The sequence below is a fragment of the Natrix helvetica genome, assembly GCF_964273705.1.
Source record: "Natrix helvetica genome assembly, chromosome: Z".
Taxonomy (NCBI): Eukaryota; Metazoa; Chordata; class Lepidosauria; order Squamata; family Natricidae; genus Natrix; species Natrix helvetica.
Genome location: NC_138554.1, coordinates 57,811,245 through 57,817,244, shown reverse-complemented (window position 1 = coordinate 57,817,244; position 6,000 = coordinate 57,811,245).

The window sequence follows — 6,000 nt, the reverse complement described above, 5'->3', positions numbered from 1 at the left end:
TGGGACTTTGCTTGGCGATTGGGCACGAGGTTGTATGCTGTGCCAGGAGGTATTGGGACAGTTTGTCGTGCCAATTCTTTGGCCCCAGGCGGCCCAATGCCTCCTTAGCCAACCGGACGGTTCATTCTGCCAGGCCATTTCCGGCCAGGTGGAAGGGGGCCGTCGGGGCGTGTCATATGCCATGCTGGCCTAAAAACATCTGGAAGGGTGCCGATGTGAATTTGGCCCATTGTCAATCACCACCACGTCAGGCAACCCATGGGTAGCGAGTAACCTCCCCAGCACCCTAATTACGGCCTCTGAAGTGGTGGATGGCATGAGTGCCAGCTCCACCCACTTCGAGTAGGTATCTATGAGGACCAAGACGTTCTGCCCTAAGAATGGGCTGGCAAAATCCAAATGGACTCGTGCCCATGGAGCCCGAGGCATGTCCCATTCCCTGATAGGCACAGAAGGGGGAGCCAGTCTCGATTGCTGGCATTGCTGGCAGGTGGCTATCCAGTTTTCTACTTCCTGGTCAATCTTGGGCCACCACAAGTAGCTTCGGCCCAAAGCCTTCATGCGCACAATGCCTGGGTGAGCAGTGTGCAGGCAACTTAAAATTGATGACATAAGCTTTGGGGGAGCTACCACCCTATTGCCCCATAACAGACACCCGTTAAGGACGGACAGCTCATGCTGCCATATGTAATAGGGGTAAAACTCAGGATCTACTGGCCCCTGTGGCAACCCCCTGCGCACCCAGTCCAAATCTTGGGCCAACATGGGGTCTGTAGCAGAGAGCCTGGCAATATCCTGAGCGGATACTGGCATGGCCAACTCTTCAATTAAGAGGACCAAAACTGTAGGAGCAAGGTCCAAAACAGGCGTTGGCAGAGGGCAGCGACTGAGGGCATCAGCGTGCCCCTAGTTTTTTCCTGGCCTATATTGTAGCTGGTAATTATACACTGCTAGAAAGACTGTCCATCTGGACATTCTTGGAGACAAAATCTGAGGAGTCTGGTGATCCCCCGTCAGAAGACCCAAGAGGGGTTTCTGGTCAGTCACTAAGTGAAAAAACGACCATAAACGTAATCATGAAACTGCTTTACCCCTGCTACAGCAGCTAGGGCTTCCTTATCCAGCTGACTGTAATTTCTTTCAGCTGCTGAGAGCGTGCATGAATAATAGACAATTGGGGCTTCTGAGCCATTAGGTAAGATGTGACTCAGAACGTCCCAATGCCATAAGGCGATACATCGCACGCCAAAGTTAAAGGGAGGCGATCACTGTATTGCACTAATAAATATTTGGATGTAAGGACATCCTTAACTACCTTAAAGCCTTGGGCTTCCTTAGACCCCCAATGCCAGGGCATCTTGGGAGTCCAGGAGCCTATGAAGAGGCTCTGCCAAAGATGCCTTATAGGGTTAAAAAATGGAGTAAAAATTAAGCAGCCCCAGAAAGTCTTGCAGTTCAGCCTTAGAGGAGGGCGTGGGGGGCTTTCTTAATTGCCTCTACCTTGGACGGAGTAGCGTGGATGCCTTTGGAATCAACTAGATACACCAAAAATTCTACACTGGGGACCCCTATCCTACACTTTTCTTGTTTAAGTTTCAGCCCCGCTTGGTGGAAATGGGTCAGGACTGCTCTTAATTTATCAATGAGCTCAGCTTGATCCAAAGCGGATATAAGCATGTCATCGAAATAGGGTACCACCCCTGGCAGCCCCTGGAGCATCCGCTCCATTAGGTTCTGGAGAATACCCGGGGCTACACTGACCCCAAATTGCAAGCGTTTGCATTTGAAATCTCTCCAGTGCATTACGATGGTTTGAGCCATGTCAGTGGCTTCGTCCACCGGGAGCTACTGGTACGCTTGTGCCAAGTCTAACTTGGCAAAAATGTTTCCCTGGCCCAAGGAATGGAGCAGATGTTGAACCACTGGCACTTGGTAAGGGTTGGCTTGCAACCCTTTATTAATGGTGCATTTAAAATCCCTGCAAATTCTAATACTACCATCCTGCTTAATAGGTATTACTATGGGGGTCTCCCAAGGGGAATGGTCTACTGCTTCGAGCACTCCTAGTGCTATTAATTTATCTAGCTCTAAATCTACTTTGGTCTGAAGAGCAAAAGGTACTCTCCTGGGTTTTAGACGTATTGGTGCCACCTGGGGGTCCAAGTTAAAAGAAATGGGGGTCCCATTGTATTTACCAAGCTTGTTGTCAAATACGTCCGCGAACTCGCTGGCCAGCACAGCGAAGGAATCTGGAACAACGGAGTGGATGCCAAAGACATTGAGCCCCAATGCGGAGAACCAATCAAGCCCCAGGAGGCTGGGCAGATGGCCATCTACAATGATGAGGGGAAGAGGCCCCTGGAAGTTATTGCTGGCTATGGTGAATGTGCCGCAACCTACAATGGGTATTGGCTGTCCTTGATAGTCTCTGGGGTGAAGTGGGCACTGCTTGAGTTGAGCTTTGGTCAACTCACTATTACTATCCGTTAATAGTAGCCCAAGAGACCAGGGATTTGGAAGAACCAGTGTCCACTTCCATCTTGCAGGGCTCTCCCTCTATGCGCACAGTCAGGTATATCTTATGGGTAGGCTTAGTCAGGGATGCATGGCTGATAGCCCAATCAGGGTGCTGCTGGTCACCTGTGATGGCAAAGCAGTCTTCGTGGTGTTTGGGAAGTCTTTTTACGAATTGTCTAGAATTGTCTAGACAAGGCGCACTCCCGAGGTAAGTCAGACCTTGGTTAAATGCCCTTTCCTGTCACACCGACGGCATATTGTGGCTTTGAACCTGCAGACTGACCTTACATGGTTCCTGCCACAACTCAGGCAACCCGTCTGAGGTAAAAAATCAGCCTGAGTCTGTTTTTTTCTGGTGGCCAGTTTGAGGCGGCTAATCTCTTCTTCCTTGTCCAAGAAGTCTTCTTCGTCATCTTCTTCATGGTGACAGCATGGCCCCTGCTGGCATGGGTGGTCGGTGGCAGAAATCTCTGAATTTCTGCAGTAGATTTGTCCGACATTTCATATACTGTGGCTTCATCCACGGCTGCCTGAAAGCTCAGCTCTTTTCATGCCAGCAAGTGTCGCTGAAGTCTGAGATCTTTAATACCACAGACCAGCTGTATAACAGGGCATCATCCAGCACAGGAAAGTCACAGTGCAGGGCCGCTGTTCTGAGGGAAGCCATGTAATTGCTCACAGATTCCCCTTCTCTCTGGGTCCTTTGTCTAAACGCATTATGTCTGGCTATGTGCGAGGGAGTTGGAGAGTAATGATTTTTAAGTTTCTCCAAAAGAGTTTCCCAAGGCATCGAATAGACAGATTGAGGGGCTGCTAAAGCCCTGGCTGTTCCAAACATCTCATGGCGACATGCACTGAGAAAATATCCTCTTTTACGGCCACTGGACAAACCAGTGAAGTCGTTTGCCTCCAGGAAGCACTCGAACCGCTCGAGGTAGGCATCACATGTTTCAGTGGCCGGGCTGAATGCCGTGAATGCCAGTAGATTAGCCATCCTTAGAAGGACGGAACTTGAGGAATTAGCCTTGGAGCAACTTCTCGTTGCCTGTGACTTGAGGCAGCTCTTATTAGTGATTTCGCTTTTCCTTTACCTCAGTCCTGATCCCACCTTCGTCACCAGTGTTCTGTAGGGAGAACGAGGCAGACAGGAACTGAGGCAAGGCAGGTTGAAGCTAATACAACCTTTATTAACAGTATAACACGGCAAAATGTAAGGCAAACCTCGACCCAGCAAACAGCAACATTTGACAGCTGACAGCCCTTTTTATACTAGAGTTGTCAGATGCTGAACCAATAAAACAGCTGCATTCTCCCGCCAGAATGCTCGCGTCTCAACCAATCTGGGGCTAGCAATGATAGTCAATGGCGTCGTAGCCTCAAGGACTTAACACATTTGGTTAGATCTTTAAATAATACATTCATCCTCTATTCCAGGGGTATCAATTCAAGGCCTGAGGGCCAGATCCAGCCCATGGGGTGCTTAGATCTGGCCTGCGGGTCACCCTGGAAACAGCAAAGCACTGGCCAACTGTGCCTCTGCCTGTGTGCAGCCCTCCCAGGCCCCATTTTTGGCTATGATGAGCCTCCTGCAGCCCTCTGCCAGTGAAAACTGAGCTCCGTTTTTGCTGACAGGGTCCTGCAGGGAGCAATCATGGATCAAAATGGGGCCCCAGGGGAACGTGCGGCCCACCCAAGCTCCGTTTTCTCTGGCAGGAGGCCATCATGGCCAAAAACAGAGCTCAAGAGCCCGATTTCTCTGACAGAGCACTTTGGCCACCACAGACGCCCCCAACACAAGTGATGTCAAGCTGGCCATGCTCACCCTGGCCATACCCACTCTTCACCCCGAGCTCAAACACAACCCTGATACAGCCCTCAATGAAATCGAGTTTGACACCCCTGCTTTATTCCATTAAGATATTGCAAGTTTTCAAGATATTTAATGAGAGCCAATGCCATAGATGGATATTCCTGAAGTAAGGAATTGCTAAGGTAATTTACAATGCAAATTATATTCATTTGACTAGTGCAGGGCTTATACAAAGAACATCAGTCCAAAGCAAAAAGAAGTTTTATCTGCTATGTTAGGGGATTTTCATGTAATTATATTGTAAGTAGCTATGAAAGCATGCATAAAATTAACTGTTTATATTGTTCAAAATTATATTCAGTGAATCCACTGAATATATTCAGTGGATTCACTGAATATAATTTTAAGTATCTTTTATGGTATTACATTCTCCTACAATGAAAAATAAATTTTGTAATCTCTCCACCAATTAAACTAATGATTTCATTGATGTCAGAATTGGGTGAAAACAAATATACCACTTTTAGTAATTATATTTTCTTTAGTAACAGAGAATAATAAAAAGGATTGAAGCTGGTCAAGTAGGAACCAGTTGTTGTCAGGCTAGAAGGACCCATTATGTCTACCCAGATCAGGTGCCCTCCAAGGCCATCAGGATAGTGGTTAAATAACGGCTGACTTGGAAAGACAGGTGGGTGAAGATTAGAACCTAAGCCCGTAAACCTCTCGAAGGCTTTGATTCTGTGTACTTCAGTAGACAAAACTCTGGCGTGTATATGATTTCATTCTTCTCTGAAATAATAATAAAAAATAATCTTGCCCAGCTATATCTGGGAACCTTCTGCTAAGTAAACTAATTCCTAAATAAAGATTATGTATCAAGGTGAGTAAGACAGCAGTTGCATTTGAAGACTAAGCAATAACTGAGCTATCCGAAACAGATATGGATGGTACAAAAACAAGGTTTAGCCTGTGGGAAACACTCCGTCCCTTTGATTATGGAATATTTTTCGTTTATCTGCTATAACAATGAGATTGTTTGCAATGGTTCCCATTGCAAAATGTTCATACTTTAGTGCTGGGGGACTATTTAATTTATATTGTCTTATGTACATCTTATATGCCCTATACTGTTCAGCATCTATATTAAACTATGAAGACTATTTAGAGTTTGGCCTGAGTTACCATCAGTATGCATCAAACTTTAGTGTTCCTGAATGATACTTAAGTTTGATAATGGGCTGAATAAAAGAGACCAAACTGAAATTAGATCCAATGAAAATGCAACAGGTAATTGGTGTAGGTATAGAAAATAGAATTGGTAACTGGGGTTTAACCTATTCTGGATGGGGTCCTACTTTCCCTGGAAAAATAGGTTAACTTTCTCATTATCTCGTGGCCTCAGCAAACATTGGCTAACAGTATAGCTATACAAAGAACAACATTTGAATCTGTCTTGGTAGCTATTTGACCCATTTGATTTACACAAACATTATCAATATCTCAGTTATGCCCTGAAATAAGTGCAATGGGCTTTATGTGGAACCTCACTGAAAAGCATTTAACAGTTGCAAGTGATACAAAATTTGGCATTTATCCCCATGATTGGTATAAAATACAGAAATTATACAGATAAAGTTACTGAAATATGTGCATACAAATTATATGACACA